Source organism: Dipodomys spectabilis, unplaced genomic scaffold (genome assembly GCF_019054845.1).
Source record: "Dipodomys spectabilis isolate Male_0828 unplaced genomic scaffold, ASM1905484v1 ptg000201l, whole genome shotgun sequence".
Lineage (NCBI taxonomy): Eukaryota > Metazoa > Chordata > Mammalia > Rodentia > Heteromyidae > Dipodomys > Dipodomys spectabilis.
In genome coordinates, this window is record NW_024870878.1 from 2,954,033 (window position 1) to 2,975,516 (window position 21,484).

General features: G+C 45.2%; 1 long non-coding RNA gene across 1 annotated transcript; it reads right to left on the reverse strand.

Annotated features, from left to right (window-relative positions):
• Positions 1 to 19,160: 19,160 nt before the first annotated feature.
• On the reverse strand, positions 19,161 to 21,173 carry LOC122122035. Its single transcript, XR_006150087.1, has 3 exons — positions 20,825 to 21,173; positions 20,592 to 20,722; positions 19,161 to 19,288 (listed from the first exon to the last, which is right to left on the reverse strand). It is a non-coding gene; the product is annotated as an uncharacterized LOC122122035 (long non-coding RNA).
• Positions 21,174 to 21,484: the final 311 nt, after the last annotated feature.

Consider the following 21,484-nt stretch of genomic DNA (forward strand, 5'->3'; position numbering starts at 1 on the left):
AATTAACTACCAAAATAGCTTGTAATGTAGGTATGGCTCACACATGCCCCGAGTTCAAGTCCCAGAACTTGCGTGCGCGCGAGCGTGCACACACACACACACACACACACACATGCACACACACATTTATACAAATACTACTTTTGTGCTGTTTCTGTGCTGGAAGTAGCAGTGAACAGACACAGACCTGCTCTCAAAGCCTTGCAGTTTGCCCACTGAGCGATGAATGAGCATGCAGCATTTGCTACTGCAAGTAGGTGGATGGATGTATACATTGCAACCAAGAGCATGTACAGGTGGCACCTGCCTCCGTATGAAGGCCAGAGAAAGCTGGAGGTAACATGTTAACTGAATCCAAGAGATTAGGAAGGAATGCTCCATATAAAGGAAATGTGTGTGTGGGAGACGTGCAGTCAGAGGGATAGATTGGCCTTTGAGGAAACACAAGCCAGTAGCATGGTGGGGGACAGGAAGTTCATGTGTTTACAGCAGTGCTCAATGACAACAGCAGGCAGGAGTCCATTCATAAAAGTCCTCCTGAGGCCCTGTGGGGAGCTGGGGTTGGGAGCCATTGAAGGACCAGTGGGATTTTCAGTGGATTCAGCAAAACATCCTGGCTGCCGAACAGCTAACTGACTAGAGTCAATGGCTGGTGTTAGGGCCTGTCCAGGGAATCAAGGCTGACCCGAAAGGGCACTTGAGGTCATCCAGACAAGAAGACAGTAGCCTGCCTGGGTCACAATTCAATGGATTGATAAATCCTACTTCTCAGAAGAAAGACATGGATTGGCACACCCCACGGATGGGTTCTGTGCCAGGCCTTCCCCCTCTCGTCATTGTACTGCAGCTAACAGAAGCTCTTGAAAGCTCCTTGGCTGACGCTATTCACATAAGAGTGGCTGGCAAATGGTGTCTGGAGCCCAGGCTGGATGGCTTCAGAGTTCATCATGGACAGTCTGAAACTCCACTTGCCAGTTTAAAATCACAGGCAAATTTTCATGTGTGAGATTTGCACCCTAGCAAAAACTAGTCTCTTGTAGCTCCTTTTGAGGTCAGTCAAGGCTGTAAGCACATCCAAGGGCAGGGATCATAGTTCCTCTAGGACTCTTTGTCACCTGGTCCAGGCTGGGCCACTGGGCGCTCACTGTGAGTCAGAGCTTGGCCCATTCCCTTGGCTTTACCCAGTCATCCTGGGCTTCCAGGTGAGGTGAGCTTTGAATCTTCTTCTGCCCTTTTCACATATTGTTCCAGTTAGGGAACTACTGAAGGATCTTAAACTATGTCTTACTTGGGTTTTTAGCATAGTTATTCTCTTTGACACTCAGCTGTGGTTCAGTTCCACTTAGAACCAGCTTCAAAGTGGTGCACAAGATTATAAGCTAAAGAGATCAAGAAGGCAGGAACGTTCAAAACTAATTAAACCTCAAGTTTTACAATTACAGGGCGAGGTCTAGAAATACTTTTTCATGTTGTCTCTTCTCCCAGCCCCCAGAACCACCACAGTATCTTCTGAACTGAACTTTGGATGTTTATTCGGAAGATATTTTTCTCTTAGTTATCATGTCTTACCTCTTTCCACTAAGAATCAAAAAAGCTCAGGGACAGCACTCACATCCTGAGTTTAAGCCCCAGTGCCAGCACACACACACACACACACACACACACACACATTTTCCATCTTGGCTCTTATGCAACAGGTAGAGCTGTGAGCTGTGGTTGACAAGGAATGCTACCATAAATGAGCCTGAATGACCCCAGCATTGGCGGGGGGGGGGGGGGGGGGAGGAGAAGAGGGGGGGTGTGCGTTGTTCCTGGCATCTGACCTGACCTGGATTTGACCTGGAACCTCGGAACTTAAAGCCAATGACCAGTAAATCTGAAGACCCAATAGTTGCCAGTTGTCACAGCATCTCATTCTCATCCTCTTGTAGGAGAAGTTGAAAAGATAGGCCAACTAGGCAGCCTATAATCTAGGGAGCAGAGATGGTGGATGCTGGGTTGATAATGCTATTGGATGAATGTAAGAAAGAACAAACCAAAGACAAAGGAGTCTTATCTCTCTAACAAGAAATCCAAGGCTAGGAATGTGGCTGAGTGGTAGAGTGCTTGCCTAGTATACATGAAGCCCTGGATTTGATTCCTCAGTACCCTATAAACAGAAAACACTGAAAGTGGCACTATGGCTCAAGTGGTAGAATGCTAGCCTTGAGCACAGAGAGGCTCAGGAACAGAGCCCAGGCCCTGAGTTCAAGTGCTAGGACTAGCAAAAAGAAGGAGGAAGAAGAGGAGGAGGAAAAGGTAGAGAAGGAGAAGGAGAAGAAGAAACCCATGGGCCATCTGCTTGTCATTATTATCACTGGTACCCCCTTGTACCACCAACTTGAGTAGCACTTTCCCCAGGATTCCAGGGTCTCATTATCTCCTCTTGACCCCAAGAGTCCAAAGCTGTGGTGCCTTTAACAAGCTGTCTGTTTTCTGGGATACAGCCCTTATTCCCATTTCCCTATTTTGTTACCCAATCACACAAGATTTTTCAGGTTCCAAGATCAAATACAGTAACATTCCATTCCTGACTCTTGTCACAAGCTGTGTTATTCTGGCCACGTTGTTTCCTATTTCAGAGACAGTTGATTTATGGGTAAAATGGCAATATCATAGATGGCTGTAGTTGGGCTTGGGTGAGGCTGGGGACCTGCTTATCATTGGTCACTCAGGGATTCAGCCACTAGCTCCTGGCTTGTCAGCTGGCTGAGCAGAAAGAAAGAAAAAGAGCCCGGAGGGGGTCTCACCAGCACCCTACAAGAGTACCAGATCCACTTGCATATGGATTGGCCAGAACTAGCCACATGGTGCCACTTAGCCACTAGGATCTGCGAAGTGCCATTCTCTTGTGTTCTGGAAAAGCAGAGAGCTAGGAATGTCTGGTGATTTGTGGAGTACCTCAAGTACTTAGCACCATGACCACAATGCACCATGTTCTATGCTTTCTCTCTGTACTAGCTGCATTTCATCTTGTATCTGTTATCCATAACATATTGTATACTTGGGGCTCTGAGGCAAACTCTTGCCTTGTGCCTCTCCCTCTCTGCTAAAGTGGAAAGAGAGAGTACATTCTGAAGAGATGTACCACCCCCTCCACATGGGCTCTGCCACCTCCCTCTCCCCCAACCCAACTCCAGAGTCAAGCTAGAGGATTTGCCATCTTGTTGCAGCTGGGACTGGGAGCAGACATGACCTTGAGCTGAGTTCTTGGGCCCTTGCTGGACACGTTCCCTGTCCTCCACTCAGGAGGAGCCACTCCCACCTTTGGGTGGCTAGTACACAGCCCTGGTTAAGCTGCTTTGGGTGATGGATCCTACAGGGGTTAAGGGAACAACGGAGATAGGGCATGCAGAAACTGGTGTGGAACCCCAGTCTCCCCTTGGGGTCATGCTGATTGTGGTGGATGCTTGATTACAAATTGGTTTTTAACCCAAGTATTGCCATCTATTTTTTTTTAAAGCCCAGAGTTAGAATAGATTCTTGGACCTGTGGGAATGGGGGAACCTACATTATGTATGAAGATAGGATTGTTAGAGACACACTATTACAATTCAAGGAAAGAATCTTGGCCAGAGGATGGGAAGATGCAGGAAGTAGCATTCATGGAGAAAGGAGGACCAGAAGTAGATTTGAATATATGAATAGCATTTTCATTGCAAGTCACCAGAGAGGATGTCCAACAGGTGAAGGAGGTCTCTAACATGTGAAGCTGGCATTTATCACATGCTAACTCGTTTATTTGTTTGTTGGTTCACTGAGCGTTCACTGGGTGGTTTTGTGTCAGGCATTGGGGACATTATCACTGAAGATGGCAAAGGTGCTTGCTTTGGTGAAGCTTGCATTTTAGTAAGAAGACACTCTACAAATACTGAGTGGGCTCTGGCTCTGCTGTTAGTCCTTAGTCCTTAGGGCTGGCAATATAGCCAAGTGATTTTGAAGATATGCTGGGACCTAGATTCCCAGGGTTTGAATCCCAGTCTTGCTAGTTATTTATTGAGCTGGCTGAATTCCATAAGGTCTCTAAGCATTCATGATTATCTGTAACTGCATGGATGGGGATGAAGCCTAATCTACACAGAGCACAGGAGCCAGGGCCTGACACAGGAGCTCTCGCTAGTCAAGTAGCCAAGGAAGCGCCATCTCCTCTCTGGGGTTTAGCTCAGTCACCTGGGTCTCTGGGACCTTTTAACTCAAAGACTCTGGGGGTAATCTAAGACTGGGTTACATTGACTGACGTCTTTTTCATGATCTGCCTGGTCTCAGTCCCTTCTTACTTCAATTCTTCCCAATGAAGCTGAGCATAGAGTCTTTTATTTGCCTTTGCTAGACTTCTACCACTCTCTGACCCACTGGTGGTGTTTGTTCCTTCTTGGAACATTTCATACCATTGCAGTACACTTAAATACCAGGATCTCTGCCACAGTGACTCTCAAAGGTGAAACTGGGGACTGCATTCTCTGTGGAGAGGAGGTCTCCGGGAAAGATGCCATCTGAACTATGGGTGCACCAAGTGTCCTCTTGGATCCCTCCCTGCTAGATTGTTGCACATGCCAAACAAACATGGGACCGCTCTTGCAGTATGGTACTGTGGGACATTCCCTTATAAAGCAGTTGGTTCTAAGAAGCCCTCCTATGCTGTGATCTAACTATTAGTGTCACTCTAAATCTGCATGTTGAAAGCCTAGTACCCCAAGTGCTGGTGGGACATTTGGAAGGTAGTGAGACCATGAAGGTGGAGTGCTCAGGAATGAGATTAGTGCTGCCCTTATAAGAGAGGCCCAGGGGAGTTCATTCATCCTCCTGCTCTGTAAGGACACAAGGAGAAGATAGATGCTTACAAAGGAAACAGGCCCCCCTCAGACACGGAATCTTCTAGCAGGATGGTCCTTGGGCTTCCAGTGTTCACAGCTGTTGTCCTGTCACTTTAGAACTCGTAGCATGCAGAGGACATTCCCTTAGTACCAAAGGCCATTTGGCGCTCACACTGGAAGGTAAGGGGATTTTAGAATGAAAAGTGAGACCAGCCACCTGCTTTCTCTTTCTGAGAACATCAGACCTGTGTGTGAACCCCTGTTCTTACTACCTGGAGGTCACATGACCCAGCAGCATCTTCCACAAACAGAGGACTATACGTGGTACTACCAATACTCAGTTTTCCCTTTCCAGATGGGTAAGAAACTTCTTATGAACCCAGAGAGCAGCACCACCATTGTTGGACGTCTACTACGTGGTCAGCTTAGACAACCCAAGTAGGGCTGGGTGCCAGCATGACCTTTCAATAACTGAATGACCTTGAAAAGTCGCCCAAGCTCTTGAGACCTCATGCTTTTCCTCCATGGACTGTGGGCCTGTAACGTGGTTTGGATGAATAAAGGAGCCGTGCAATTACTTAGCTTGCATAAGGAATATACATGATCTAACCAAATACATATATGTGTATATGTACATATATATGATTGCTCTTAAATCTTAAAGAATCAATATCATGAGAAGTCTTTTTTTTAATTTCTTGGTCAAAGAAGAGAGAGAAATGGGACCTAGTGATGATGCTACGTCAAGTCCAAACTTGGTCCAAGGTGGATGTGGTTCCAACATTCCTCTGGTTCTTCTTCCCCTCTGGGAATTACTAATGCACTTGTATATGATGAGCCTTTATACGCTCAGACATGAACATGCAAGCGAGGGGTAACATTGCTCATTGTAACGCTGCTAAGCATATTGACCATGAAACCTATCAGGGACATTTGCACAGAGCGTGCAGGCTCAGCCCCCTCATCCTTTCATCCTGGGGCAGTTTATTTATTTTTATTATTGTCCAGGTAATTTACAGAGGGTTTACAGTTACATAGGGAAGGTAATAAGTACATTTCTTGTCAAACTTGTTACCCCTTCCCTCATTTTCTCCTACTTTCCCTCCCCCCACTCCTCCCCCCAAGTTGTACAGATCATTTCCAACATAATGTCTTATGAATATCACTGTTGCGTTGGTTCCCCCTTGTCCTTTGTCTCATCATTCTGTTGTTCCCCTTCCCTTCCCTAATTCAAATAAATATATATACAATACCATGGCACCAAAATTAAATACAGTGACAACAGGGAATATACCATAGGGGGAGAACATATAAAAAAAAATGCACAAAAAGCACATAGTACATTATAAACAATAACAACAAAGAAACACCTCTGTGTCCATGTCTTAGAGTTCATTCTGCTTAGCATCATCTTATATGGTCATATGTTTGTAACTATTAAGCTATTCTAATCATCTGCTAAGATCACAGTCCCATGGGGAACTGTCCACCCTACTGTCTGCCTCTTGTCCTCATGTTAAATGTCCCCTTTCCAAATCTTTCCTAAGGGGGCAGAGCCTCTTAGATCTCACCTAGAAGAACTTGCGGATGCATCTGTGCCCTTCTGGCACAGTTGGTGTGACTGTCTCAGCTTCTCCTCACACTGTCGCTTTGACTACAGTCTCACACCCTCATCCCTCTCATGATGAATCCATCCAGGGTAAAGGCTTTGCCCCTTTTTGGTTTGGGTTTTGTTTTTTGTCATTCATGGGGCTTGAACTCAAGACCTGGGCACTGTCCTTTGGTGATTCATTGGAAATAAGTCTCAGGGACTTTTCCTGCCCAAGCTAGCTTTGAACCGTGATCCTCAGATCTTAGCCTCCTGAGTAGCTAGGATTACAGATGAGAGCCACTAGCACCCAGAGGCTTTGTCCCTTCGATTCCAAAATCCCAAGTACATCTGGCATGATAAAGTAGATTAGTGATTTATGCGGAAGGCAGGGATGACTCCCTCTTCTGTGTCCCAGCACAGTAGCAACAGAGACAGAAATGGAGCCCAGGAACTCCGGTTCCTCACCCAGAGCTTTCCCACGCAGTCACTGAGGCTCTCCTGTCTGCCACACTCAGCCTGTGGTGCTGAGCTTTTCTTAGCAGGGAAGATGTCAAGGTCTGGCAAGAACCCGGCCCGGAATCTTCTCCTGCCTAGTCCTCTCCAGGAAGGATGCTGTTTCCAGCTTGGGCGCTCACAGCCATTCCCAACTCCATAGTTAGAGCCACAGTGCCACCTGCTGGCCTCACTGTCACAGCTTACCATCTGACTTGGGTAGTCGTTGGCGCCCTCTTGTGGATATATATAAAATAAGGTACAGATGTGAATTAGGTATCTTGAGGCCACCAACAGGCCAGGATGTCCCTGGGACTGTCTGCATGTTTGACAGGTTCTATGGCATGTGCAGGGAAGCAAACCTAAAAACAAGTCTTTGTAAGAACTTAGGTGTGGAAGGTTAGAGAGGAGATGCCAGGCCCAGGTGATATGATATAAGCCGAAGTGCAAAAGGTCCCCAAAACTCCTCTAAGTAAAATTCAACAGTGAAAACGGTGGCTGCCAAAGATAAAAAGAGTTATGGAGAGTTGATGGAAAGGAATAAAGGCAACAAAACCAAAGAAAAAACAGGTGAGGAAAAGAATAGGAGGTGCTATTCCGAACCACACTGCCCATCTTCAGGATCTCCATGGCTGTAGCTGACACCAGAGCCTTTGCCCAGGAGTTCTGTGGCATTTCCAGTTTGAATCCATGGTCTCCCGAGTCTTCACTGGGCATTGGATTACTGGCAATGTATGGATGTCTCTGGCTGGAGCTTGGCGTTGGCCCCTGCGGTCAGCCCTGTAAGAATCTCAGTGCCTTGGGAACGTGAGCTCCTTGAAATATACTTCACTGAAAGGCTTATTTTGTTTGGGGATAAGTCTTACATCAATCTGTCCTGCTATCCCTTGCTATTAGGCACTATCTTACTAGGAGAGCATGAGGCAGTCAACTGAGGGAGGCTTTTGACTCAGTGGGACTTTCTCAGAGTGTTTTGGAGAATCATAAACAAGAGCTGGAGCATTTTTGGATGGCTGTTGACAGGACCGCTAGGCCATTCTTGGTGGTACACTGAGTGGTGTTCTGGTCAGCTATAGTGATCCCAACAGTATCACCCAGGGGCCCATGGATGCCAAATGGAGACCCTGAGGCCTAATCATAGGTTAGCACATTGTGTATATGCTTGGATTTCTCTTTCTCTCTCCCTGTCTGTCTTGGGGCTTGAACTCTGGGCCTGGACGCTGTTCCTCAGCTCTTCAGCTCAAGGCAAGCACTCTACCACTTGAGCCACAGCGCCACTTCTGGTTTTCTGGTGGTTTATTGGAGATAAGAATCTCACAGACTTTCCTGCCTGGGCTGGCTTTGAACTGTAATCCTCAGATCTCAGCCTCCTGAGTAGCTAGGATTACAGGCATGAGTCACCAGTACCTGGCAGATTTGTCTTTTATTGCAAATGCAGACAGTTCCGAAGGGTCCTCACTAACCCACAGAGGATGGAAGAATTTAAAATGTCCTGTCAGTGTCTGTACCAGAAGTAAGCTGTACTGGATCAAAGCAGTCTAAATGCTTCAGTCCAATAATACCTCTTTTCACACTTGGGAGCATGAAGTGATGGAATTTTACACTGTTGACACTATTGGCCTCATTCTCTTATTTTGCTTTGTGAGTGTAGTAAAAGTTATTGTAATTTAAAGCAGAGAAAAATCTTTATGTAGGAGTTTAGCTAGAGGAATTTTCACATGAGACCTCGCTCTGGGGAGAGTTTTGCTACATGGTACAGACAAAGACTTTCCAAGTATTAATCCTCATCATTTTCCCTTCTCTGGAATTCAGTTACCTACTTTTCTATGGTCAGGGAGTTACCCTACTTTCAAGGATCTTTGTAGTTTTAATACTGTTTTGCTTTCTTATAGGTGAAGCTCTGAAAGTTGTATTACAAAAACAAAACAAAACAAAACAACAACAAAAACAGAGAAAGCTGGGTGCTAGTGGCTCCTGATTGTAATCCTAGCTACTCAGGAGTCAGAGATCTGAGAATTGTAGTTCAAAGCCAAAGTGAGCAGGAAAGTCCGTGAGACTGTTATCTCTAATCAACTGCCAAAAAACAAGAAGTGGAGCTGTGGTTCTCAGAAGCAGAACACTAACCTTGAGCAAAAGAACTCAGGGACAGAATCCAGGCCCAGAGTTTAAGCCCTATGACTGACTGAGAAAAAAAAACAAGCAGATGGTGGTGACCTGAGGTTAAGAGCCTAGAGGATTGGGGAGATGTTGTTCCACAGATTCAGCATTTCAGTTCAATAAAATGAGTATGTTCACAAGGTCTACTGTGCAATATGTTGTCTACAAGAAATAGTAACAGGCTGTAAAGTCAAAAGTTACACAAGAGAGTAGAGTTTGTTTTCACCACAAAACAACCCAGTATATTAAATAGCATCACATAGTTCACAATGTATACATCTACCACCACACCAAGTTGCACCTCTTACAGATGTACAACTTTTCAAATAAAAATTTATTATATGGAGGAGGGCAACTAGTGGCTCACACCTACAATCCAAGCTACTCAGAAGGCTGAGATCTGAGGATCAAGGTTTGAAACTAGCCAATCCATGAGACTCTTAGCTCCAAGCAACCAGAAAAAACCAAAGTGGAGGTGTGGCTCAAGTGGTAGAGTACCAGTCTTCAATGGAAAAGCCAAGTGCAACTATGAGGCCCTGATTTCAAGTCCCAATCCCAAATCTTGCCTTCCCTCTCTCCCTCTCTCCCTCTCCCTCTCCCCCCCCCTCTCTCACACACACATATACACACACAACCAAGTATAATGTAATATGTTAATATAACTTACTCTAATTTGCTAATGTACTCTCATGTATATCAGTGTTAGTAGGATTTATGAAGGAAATGAAAGAGGATGGATTTTGTGGGATAAGAACTGATGGATTTAAGACAGAATGGTCAGGGAAGTGGTGTCTGAGAAGAGGGAAGAGTGGGCCCACAATGTGGTGGAGATGTGGGTGTGCAGGGAAGATCATGCTAGTGCAAAGGCTTGGCCTAGTGATGCCTGATCTGGGTCAGGAAATTGGAGGACATTGGGAATTGAGGCTGGATCCTGGGTATTTTCTCAGCATCTCAACTCCAGATTTTAAGAAGCCAGTAGAATTGGCACAGGGAAAGACAGTATTTCTAAGTCAATGTGATGAGCAAGGCTCACGGTGGGCAGTGCCACTGGAGAAGCTGGGAAGGATGAACACTAACCTATAGGAGAGGTGGTACCCAAGAGTGGGAGGAGCTGCGAGCCTATGAGGGCTGGGTAGCTCAGTGGCCCCACTGCCCAGCATGTGAGAGGCCCTGGGTTCCATCCCCAGCATTGCAAAGCAAAACAAAACATGCATAGACACTAGTTCTCATGTCTTTTAGAAGGAGGCTAGGGCACTTGGGGCCAGTGGCAGCATTGAGGCTAGACCTTGAGGAATGGCTTAGCAAGCTGAGAAGTGGAGGTGATTTTTAGTGCAGGAAGGCTGAGCAGGCGGAAAGGCAGAGCTGGCCTGGCCTGATCCAAAATGGCTTTGTTTGGGACCAAAGAACAGAACATGGGGTGCAAAGGGGAAGATACAGGCTAAGCAAGGAGGAAGAAAGCGGCTGGACTCATCTTTTCAAGGTGGAGTAAGATCTCATCTCAAGGATCTTTCCTGATCAAAATGACCACAACTCTAGGGTGATCACTCTGGGTGAATGCATTTCCCAGGAGGCCTCAGACCCTACCTGTTGTCAGGGTGGGGGGAGCAATCTTGCCCCCAGGGCCCTGTGGGAAAGGAAGGAGACTTAGAGTAGCCTGAGTTCATATCTTCCACCATGTGAGTGGAGGCTGAGCCTCAGCCCCTCCAGAGCCTTATTACCAGGGATCATTTTTCAGACCACTAAGACAACTAGTCCAAAAATGAGCCCTGCCTCCATCCTAGAGGATCAAGAAGAGGTGGAGGACAGATGGCAGCATTGGGCATCAGCCCACCCTGTCCACTGTGAACCAAGGGTGTGGGATCCTCCCAGGGCCGAATGCCGGAGCTGTGCCTGCCAGAAGCATGCTGGTGCCCGCCTGCTGCCACCATCTATGAGATAATGTCTTCTCCATTTTGGGACTGTGACATAGTTACATCAGACTTGCACAGCCAGTACGCACATTCCAGCCCAAGACCAGTGTGTGACAGCCGAGAAACCCGAGCCCAACGGGACATTCTCAGGCTCAAAAATCACAAACCCGACAGGGAAAGGAATTTGATCAGAAAACAACACCATTCCGGTTATTTTAATGCCTGGATTTGAGCTGCCCTTTACGCAGAGCCCCTTCTGTCACCGGGGCCTGGGTGCCAAGTGACCCTGGCTTATGACTTTCACTTGTTTTTAACTGGAGAACAAGGTCAAGTTTGGTTCCAGCAAACTCCATAGCGTACAGACTTTGGCAAGATAGTAAGCCTTGGTGCAGAGCTGTCTTTCAGGACACACTGTGTGTGGCTGGCCACAGGCTAAGGCTGAGTTGTGAGGCTTTGTAGTAGGCGACACGCTGGGTTGTAAACATGCTCTGCTTGCTGCACATGCAACTCCTGAACTCTCTCCCTCTCCCCAGGCATTACTGTGCTGAATGAATCCAGGGAAATCCTCAGAGCGTTGTGAATTTGCAACCAAATCCAGAGACCATTATTAACCACTCAAAGGGACGCCATCAGTCCATCACTAATGAATGGTCATGGGGCTTGAACTCTGGGCCTGGACGCTGTCCCTCAGCTCTTCAGCTCAAGGCGAGCACTCTACCACTTGAGCTACAATGTCACTTCTGGTTTTCTGGTAGTTTATTGGAGATAAGAGTCTCATGGACTTTCCGGCCGGGGCTGGCTTTGAACTGTGATCCTCAGATCTCAGCCTCCTGAGTAGCTAGGAGTAGCATGAGCCGCCTGTGCTCAGCTGAACTCAAGTCTTTTTATCTCCAAAGACTGTAAAGGTAGAGAACCCTTTCATTAAAAATCAAGCTACATTAGTCACCATAGCTAAGATATGGAAACAACCCAGATGCCCCTCAGTAGATAAATGGATCAAGAAAATGTGGTATATTTATACAATGGAATTCTATGCCTCCATCAGAAAGAATGACATTGTCCCATTTGTTAGGAAATGGAAAGACTTGGAAAAATTATACTAAGTGAAGTAAGCCAGGCCCAAAGAAACGTAGGTCCCAGGGTTTCCCTTATTTGCAATAACTAGTATATGTCTGAGACAAGCAAAAAAGGTCAAAAGCTATGTACATATGACCATATAGGATGATGTTAAGTAAAATGAACCCCAAGAAGGGGACACAAGTGGTTTTTTTCTTTCTTGCTATTGTTTTTAATGTACTTATAATGCATCATGTGATGCTCTTGTTTCTTTTGTATGTTCTTCCCCCATGGTATAACCCCTGTTTTCCCTGTATCTGATTCCGGTGTCCTGCATCTTGTATGTACGTTTTTCTAATTTGGGGAGGGGAAGGGATATAACAAAATGCTTAAATAAGGATACAGGTTGACCCATTGTAACAATGAAGTGTACAAGACACTATGTTGAAAACAAACTTTACCATTTGTGGCCGGGGGAGAGGTGGTGGTGTGTTGGGGGGCACAGGGGAGGAGTTGGGGATGTGGGGAGGGAAAGGATGGTAGGGGATAAACAAAGGAGGAGGTAACAATGCTCGATAGGAAATGTACTCATTACCTTACTCATGTAACTATAACTCCTCTGTACAGTATTTTTACAATAAAAAATATATATGGAAAGAAAAAAAAAGAGTCAGGATGCATTCAGGCTGACAGAAATATTGAAATGAGTGTTTGGTTGACGAAGTTTTAAAATCTAGGAGGGTTGACATGATGCCTACAGCCACAGAGGGCAGTGTGGCATAACCACACTAGAGACCCTGGTGCTGTAGCTGCTGGCCAGAAAGACTGGATGAGCTTTTCACTGAAATGCAGAAAGCTGAAGTTCAAATCTAGTTATTAAAGAAAATCATGGTGCAATGCTGCCAAAACATCACTAGAAGCTAAGAGAGTCAGCTTCCAGTCATAGCTTTGCCAATCATAATGAAAAACATCTACTACTCATTGTGTGCAGGAGATGGTCCTTAAAATATATCAACTCTGAGCAGAGTGCTGGTGGCTCACGCCTGTAATCTTAGCTACTCAGGAGGCTGAGATCTGAAGATCGCTGTTCAAAGCCAGCCCGGGCAGGAAAGTCTGTGAGATTCTTATCTCCAATAAACCACCAGGAAACCAGAAGTGGCGCTGTAGCTCAAGTGGTCGAGCATTTGCTTTGAGCTGAGGGACAGTGCTCAGGCAAAGAGTTCAAGCCCCATGTCTCACCAAAAAAAAATGTATATATATACATATGTATGTATATATATGTATCAACATACATATGTGTGTGTGTGTATATATATATATATCTCAACTCTGGGGGTAGAGGTGTGGCTGGGAGGTAGAGCACCAGTCAATGAGAGGAAGCATAAAATGCTGAGTTTGAATCCTGTTCTGGAACCAAATTAAAAATAATACATTAAAAAAATACATCAAATGATTTAGACTGCCTATACAGTCCAAAGCAACTACCATCCTGTTTTGGATAATAAATAAGGAAACTAAGAGCCAGATGTTTTGTATCATTCTTCCAAGGACACACAGCTAGTCCCTGGTAGCTGGGTTCTGCCAGGTTGCCATCCATGTCTGATCCCTGTGCTAGGTAGGACAGAAAGATTGGGCCAATGCCAAGTCCTACATTCCAGTTTGGATAGTGCTCCAAAGAGCAGTTACCAAGATTTAAATTGGATAATTAAAAAGTACTTTGTAATTTAGAACCCTGTACACGTGCAAGCTATATTTCTCAGAAGAACGATGAAAAGGTAAAACAGGGTGATTATTGGAAAATACTGTGGCTTTTCCTTTATATCTATTTTGCATCTGGAATCAACTCAGTCTTGCCAGGTTCAAAGAGGAAAACGGTAGGACAGAAGCTTTTTAGTTGTTTTGTTTTTTGTTTGGGCTGGTTGTGGGCTCGCACTCAGGGCCTGGTCAGTGTTCCTAAGCTCTTTCACTCACAGACAGGAGTCTACCACTTTGAGCCACAGCTTTGCTTGAGGTTTTCTGGTGGATAACTGGAGAAAAGAGTCTCACAGGTTTTCCTGACAGGTTGGCTTTGAATCGCGATCCTCTGATCTCAGCCTCCTGAATAGCTAGGATTACAGGCGTAAGCCCCTAGCATTTGACTTAGGACCTAAACTTTTTATTCAAGAAGTCCAAGAAAGACTTTCTTCTCAGGAAGAACATTTGTGTTTTCTTTCCTTCCTCTTTCATTATGCATCCTTTCTTTCCTGAGACCCAAGTGAGGTTGGAGAAACTCTCTACTAAGGTAGAAGTCAGGATGAAACATTATCATCCACTCATGACGAATATCCAAAACCAACTGCCCCAGACTTATCTGATAGTATGTTTATGGTCCTCTTCAACCTGACTGAATGGGAGACATCAAAGTCCAAGTTGGCAAAGATGAGACTGGTCCACAATTTCCAGGCTCTTGGACTTGAAGGCAGTTCCTCAGACACCAGGCAAATGCATGCTACCCACCTGCTCCCCAGCCCACACCACTTCATCATTTCTCTCTTGGGGCTGATTGGGATAATTGAGATCCATAGCATGCCCCTGTGACAATTTCAGAGCATGAAGTAAGCTTTGTTATTTATATTTTAGCGCCTTGTTAGAACGCAGCATCTCCGCCTTTGTATCTTTGTATGAAGAACTGAGGAGGACAGCTGATGATGGTCTCTTGGATACTGTTAATGGCTCATTTTCACTTGGCAAGGAAGAGCTTCTGTTTGAGATGGAAATCAGCACTTGCACACCCTGGTGGGTGCCCCCAGGAGATGATATAGTCAACTACAGATACTCACTATCAGCAGGTCCCCCAGGAGGCAGACCGGCGCCCTTCCCTGCCCATTCTTTACATACACAGCTGGCAGGAAGGACATCACATTCCCTCAGTCACTGCGCTTCTCACTTGAATTCAGCATTATAAGCCACGTAAGGTAATTGTATCTTATTTTTCTGGTCTTGGGGTTTGAACTCAGCGCCTGAGTACTGTTCCTGAACCTCTTTGTGCTCAAGGTGAATGCTCTATCACATGAGCACAGCTCTGGTCTTTTTTGAGTAGTTTATTGGAGATTTGAGTCTCATAGACTTTCCTGCCCCGGCTGGCTTTGAACTCATATCCTCAGATCTCAGCCTCCTGAGTAGCTAGGATTAAAGGTGTGAGCCACGGATGTCCTGGCTAAGGTAATTTTTAAGAAGTCTTCTCATCATGGGACTGGACTGAGGGCTGGAGGGGTCTGGTCTGGTAATGAACCCAGAATTCAGATTCCTCCTGTGGTGATCATAGGCCTCTTCACCCCAGCAACTGAGAAGATCCAGCTGGATATGTATTTATGGGGTGGGTCAGGGTTAAGAGCTGTTGGCTTGGGGTCAGCTCCTGGGGCCATTTCCACCTCTGATCAGACAAGAGTTCGCCAAAGCATTAGAGACAAGACCATGCTGGTTACTGTGGCAACAGACCTGGAGCTTCCCGAGTTTCAGCTGGAGGTTTTGCAGCTGTGACAACCCCTGGGAACCCTTCCTTCTCAGGGGACTTCACCTCCCGCCCCTCCATGTGTTTTCAAACTAGAAGGGAGGTGTAGAAGGAGAGAAAAGCCCGAGCTTTCATCTTTGCTGGCTGGGAACTGGGTGTTCTTGCTATCTCTGGGTTAGCCAAAGGGGTTGTGAGGGTGTGGACGCTACTCTGTCAGAAGATGGAAAGAAAATGACCAGAAGTAGATGAGTAGTCCAAGCCCACCAGAAGGAAAGAAAAGCATTTCTAATTGCCCCGAGGTGGTTGCTAACTTGATTCAGGCAGTCTTGCCGTTGGCCACCCTAGTTTGTGCAGGGACCAAGGCTCCTGAAAATTTGTGGGATGACAGAACAGGTGAGAAAATTGTGAGTCATAATAGTGTGTGAAGCACTGGAGAAATGGAAGAAAACTAGACATTCTGCTTGCAAGGAGTTTACAGTCTAATGAAACTGGCAGACAGACGACAATACAACCAAGGGCAGGTGAGAGGGGCTGCCCACGGCCCAGTGCTCCTCAGTGAGCACTGCTGTGTATATTTCAGTCAGTTTGTGCTGTCAGCTGATTTAAGATAACCTTTTAATCAATGTTCTTTTATTTATTCATTCATTCTTTATTTCTTTAACTTATTTAGTTCCAGTATTAGGGCTTGAACTCAGGGACTCAAGCTCTCACTTGGCTTTTTCACTCAAGGCTGGTGATCTACCACTTGAACCATGCTTCTACTTTGGGTTTAGGGGATAAGAATTTCATGAATTTACCTGCCTCAGCTGGCTTTGAACTTTGGTCCTCAGGTCTCAGCATCCTGAGGATCTAAGATTATAGGCATGAGCTGCCATCACCTGGCTGTGTGTGTGTGTGTGTGTGTGTGTGTGTGTGCCAGTACTGCAGTACTGGGGCTTGAACTCAGCGCCTGGATGCTCCCTGAGCTTTTTTGCTTGACTGGTGCTCTGGGTCTTAATGCTGTCCCTGAGCTCTTCAGCTCAAGGCTAGAGCTCTACCGCTTTAAGCCACAGTGCCACTTCGGTTTTCTGGTGGTTACCCAGAGATAAGAGTCTCAGGACACAAGTGGGCTTTTCTTTCTTGCTATTGTTTTTAGTATTTATAATGTACTATGTGATGTCTTTGTTTCTTTTGTATGGTATAACCCCTGTTTTCACTGTGTTCAATTCTGGTGCCCTGAGTCTTGTACATACATTTTTCTAATTTGGGGAGGGGAAGGGAAATAAATGCTGAAACAAGGATACAGGTTGACCCATTGTAACAATGAGATGTACAAGACACTATGTTGAAAACAAACTCTACAACTTTGCGGGGGATGGGGGGGGAGAGAGGAGTTGGAGAAGTGGGGAGGGAAGGGATGGTAGGGGAAAAACAAAGGAGAAGGTAACAATGCTCAATAGGAAAAGTACTCATTACCTTACTTATGAAACTATAACCCCTCTGTACAGTATTTTTACAAAAAAAAAAAAGTCTTACTGCTTTCCTGCCTGGGCTGGCTTTGAACCATGATCTTCAGATCTCAGCCTCCCGAGTAGCTAGGATGACAGGTATGAGCCACCAGCACCTGGCTAATGCATTTTTTTTGGGGGGGTGGTCCAGTCGTGGGGCCTGAACGCTGGGCCTGGGCACTGTCCCTCAGCTCTTCAGCTCAAGGCTAGCGCTCTACCACTTGAGCCACAACGCCACTTCCCGCTTTTTTCTTTTTGCTTATGTGGTGTTGAGGAATCGAACCCAGGGCCTCAGGCATGCAAGGCAAGCACTCTACCACTGAGCCACCTTCCCAACCCCTGGCTAATGCATTTTTGAAAGGCACTTCTTAGCTGGTTGCAGGTGGCTCGTGCCAGAAAAGGAAAGTATTTCAGAAATGAACAAAGAAAAGCAATGAAAGGAGGCAAATGATTGGTTCAATGCTGGCTGCCATGAAACAGACTAAATCAGGACAATTTTTATCACTTGGGGGGGAAATCTTCAGAAACTCTAATCCCATAAAGAACGTGGGTCCTTTCCCCCCACTGGTAGGCACTATTCCATACCCCAAACTTCAAGATGTGGAACTTGCTGAAACACAAATTAGTGCTTCCATCTTTCCACACTGCTAAAAGTATGCACCTAATGATGTTCTTGAGAGCAGATGGGCCACAGATAGTACTATATTCCCACACTTTCCCTCATCTGTCCAGACCAGCTCTTGCCCTGAAAATGCTACATGACTGTCAAAATGCCACATCTATGCACCTAAGGGGTAGCTTCCATCAAATATGAAAACACCAAAACTCTCAACCTCATCTCAACAGATCCATCAAAAAGGGAACTTTCTGGGTCTTGGCCCACGTGTAAGACATACAAAGTTGTTTGGGACAGATCTGGTATTAATTATCTAGCGCTCTCCACTGGAATAAGTGGTTTATCCCAAGGAGGTTTACACTGGAGTCTAACCAACCTGCCCCGGGGTGGATACAGAACCAATTCTGGCTCCAGACTATTCCAAATCATGTGTTTTGCAAATGTGCCCTGGCATGAAAAATGGCCCTCATACCATGGCAGATGTGCTCTTTCGTATGCAGGCGTACTTTAAACTAATATATGACCTTAGTACTGAGTGGTCTAGAGAGGCCTCCCTTGTTATGTTACACGTCCTTGCTTTGATCTTCAGAATAACTTCTTCCTCTACTCTTCCACCTGCTCTGCCCGCTTCCTCACCACGACCTGGAGACTTTCACTTCAAACCCAGAAACAATAGGTGAACTTACCCCAGGGGAACCTATCCATTAGCCAGATGTCTTAGATTCCTTAGTTTTCTCCTTATGGCAGCTGCCTTGTTTTGATCTGTTGGGCTTGGGCAAATAGTTTCAGAAACAAACATGGTTGGGATGCAAACATCCTGTGTGAGTCAGGAATGTGCTTGTGCTCTCTCTTTTCCAACTAAACTTTGAAGTTTTTCCTTTGGTATCTTAGACATGGCTTAGCTAAACCATTTGAAAAGGTGTGAAAGAATTTTAAGCTTGGAACCACAGGACAATTTTAAAGCACAGAACAGGGAAGAGTAGGAAGTCTTTTTTCCTTCTTGATGCTATCTATACTCTTTACAAATGTATGTCTGGGGTAGAAAAGAGTTGATAATATTTTCTTTAGGCAGATTTTTTTTTCCTGATCTTACTTAGATGAAAAGTAGAAACACTTGTGGAGATCTGGGGAACTGTAGGGACATTGGTCATTTTTTACTACTGAATGATTTTTAAAAGCATTTTCAAATCAGGACCTGTTTTCTTTAAAAAGCCTAGGTTTTGAACTTTATGCCTATATCCCTAGCCTACAAATAGTATAGTTAAGGAAAAACCATGTGGGTCTTACATAGGAAATTAAAAAAAAAAACTTATTTGATGTTTGCTGTTGAGGATATAATAAAGTTTTAAAGATGAATATTTACTATTCACTTTGTGCTTGCCCTCATCTTCTGTCTCTAGAAAATTATTTCATTAGATTCTACTTACATTTGTTACCTCTATGAGTTAATAAACACAAATCTTTACTTTGTATTGGAAGACTCATTTATTCACGACTCCAGAGGCAATTTAAATAACTCACTGGGAGGGGGAGAGTTAAGGCTGGAACCACCAGATAGTTATTGGAGAAAGTGGAACTTGAATGAGTCCTTAAGAAGTAGAAGGAGTCCTCCATCCCAGGAGGAAAGGTAAGCTGCCTGTTGGAAACAAAAGTATAGGCCAAAGGATAGAAATATGGTTGAGGTATAATGCAATGTTTTTGTAAAACATCCAATCTCTCCCTAATAGATTCTGCCAAATTGTCCTAGTGATTCAGGTAGCCTTAGTGAAAGAAGCCCTTACTACTTTTGAAAGGATTGTTCACATTCTTGGCTAAAGAGGAGGCAAACTGTGTAAAGCTAGAAAAGAAGTGGCTTGCAAATACTTTCTCAAACTTGGAGCCGATACTGAGAGATGTGTCCTCCTTGAGTAGGGTCTGTTCCCCCAAGTGGCAGAGCTGCAAATTGCATTTCATTTGAATATCTATAGCTCATCCTTTCTAATAGCTCCTGGAGTAGGGATAACTCTTCAAGACCCACAGGCCATGGCATCTTTTGCCTTGTGTGGTTACCAAAACCTAGTCCAACCCAGAGGACAGAAAATGGCTCCGGAAGATGTGATCATCTCTTCACTTGCTACCAAAGACTTTTGTGTTCATCTGGCTTAGTCTTCACTCAGCTTCAGGAGTTTCTGGAAGCAATCATAATCAAGCTTCCCTTGCTTGCAACCATGGAAAGTGTAGCGGTGAGTGGAGGATAAGAAAGACAAATACAAAATGCCAAGTGTGAGTTATTCATGTACAACAATGGACTTGCCTTCTTAATGGCTGGAACACTTTAATAGTAACATCAGTTTGCATTTCCTAAGTGAACACTGGTGACTGAGGGATATATTATAGGGGGTTAAAAGGAACAGTAAATGCCAACCCAAGAACTGTTTTCTAAGTTTGGATCTTGAGATCGTTCTTTCTCTCTCTCTTTTTTTTTTTTTTTGGTCCAGTCATGGAGCCTGAACTCTGGGCCTGGGCGCTGTCCCTCAGCTCTTCAGCTCAAGGCTAGCGCTCTACCACTTGAGCCACAGCGCCACTTCTGGCTTTTTTCTTTTTGCTTATGTGGTGCTGAGGAATTGAACCCAGGGCCTCATGCATGCAAGGCAAGCACTCTACCACTGAGCCACCTTCCTAGCCCCTGTTCTTTCTCTTTTAATTAATTAGTTGGTTATAGGTCTTAAACTCAGGGCCTAGGCACTGTTCCTGAGCTTTTGTGTTCAAGCCACAGCCTCACTTCAGGCTTTTTTTGTTGCTTACTTGGAGATGAGTCCCACAGACTTTGTTGCCTGGGTTGGCTTTTTGAATTGCAATCCTCAGCCTCCTCAGTAGCTAGGATTACAAGAAACACTGGTGCCCAGCTTCCTTTTCTCTTTCCTCCCTCTCTTCCACATCCTAGAAAATGCAGTGATTACCTTCACAGATATGCCTGCAGGTACGGATGTGAGTAAGTTGAGAAAGATTTATCTCATGTTGGTAGGTAGACATCCAGACCAGGATGTCTGAATCCTGTCACGTCCTTACTTTGCATCCAAGAAAGCAGAATCTGAAGTTTCAGACCAGAGATAAATGTGAGTGATAAAAAGACATCAAGGTGTCTGAGAACAGTTCAGAGTACAGGTAGCCAGGTGACCTGTGGCCAAATTACCTCCTCTACTCCGTAGCCACGTTCACTTCACTTGCTGTCGCTGCAAAGGAAAGGTTCTCACATGTTTCACTTGCTTTTTTGAGGATGTAAAAATCACGTTTGGGATATCTTCCTCCTCCCTGGCTCCTGGCTCCCTTAGAATCTTGTTTTGTTTTGTGCAATAACCTCTTATCACACAGGAGTGATGCAGTTGCTGGCTGATGTTCAACCCGTTAGGGCTTCCGGCAATGAGTATGACAACCATTCTCCTGTGATTTCTGGCACTTACAGTGGAAAGGAAACAGAGGTGATCCATTATGGCAGAGCTTGTTCAACTGAGCCTTCAACTGCAAACATGTGTTCCCCAGCTCCCAAGTTAATGCTCCTTCCCTCCCCTTCCGTTTTGTCCTGGGAGGTGCTGAGGGACTGTGGAAGTTGAGGGCAATGAGGGGCCATGGGCTCTTCAGAGGAAGGTATCTCCACCTGCTTCCTTAATAACCAGCCATGGGGTGGGATAACTACACCATTTCATAGCAGACATGCACTTTTATAGGCCTCATCTCAGACCACCAAATGAAAACATTCATTGTTTACAAGGTGAATTGCAGTCATAGCCTAGTTCAAAGTACTATTCTAACTCACTAGACCCGAAGTCCACAAACTACAACTCAAGGGTTAAAT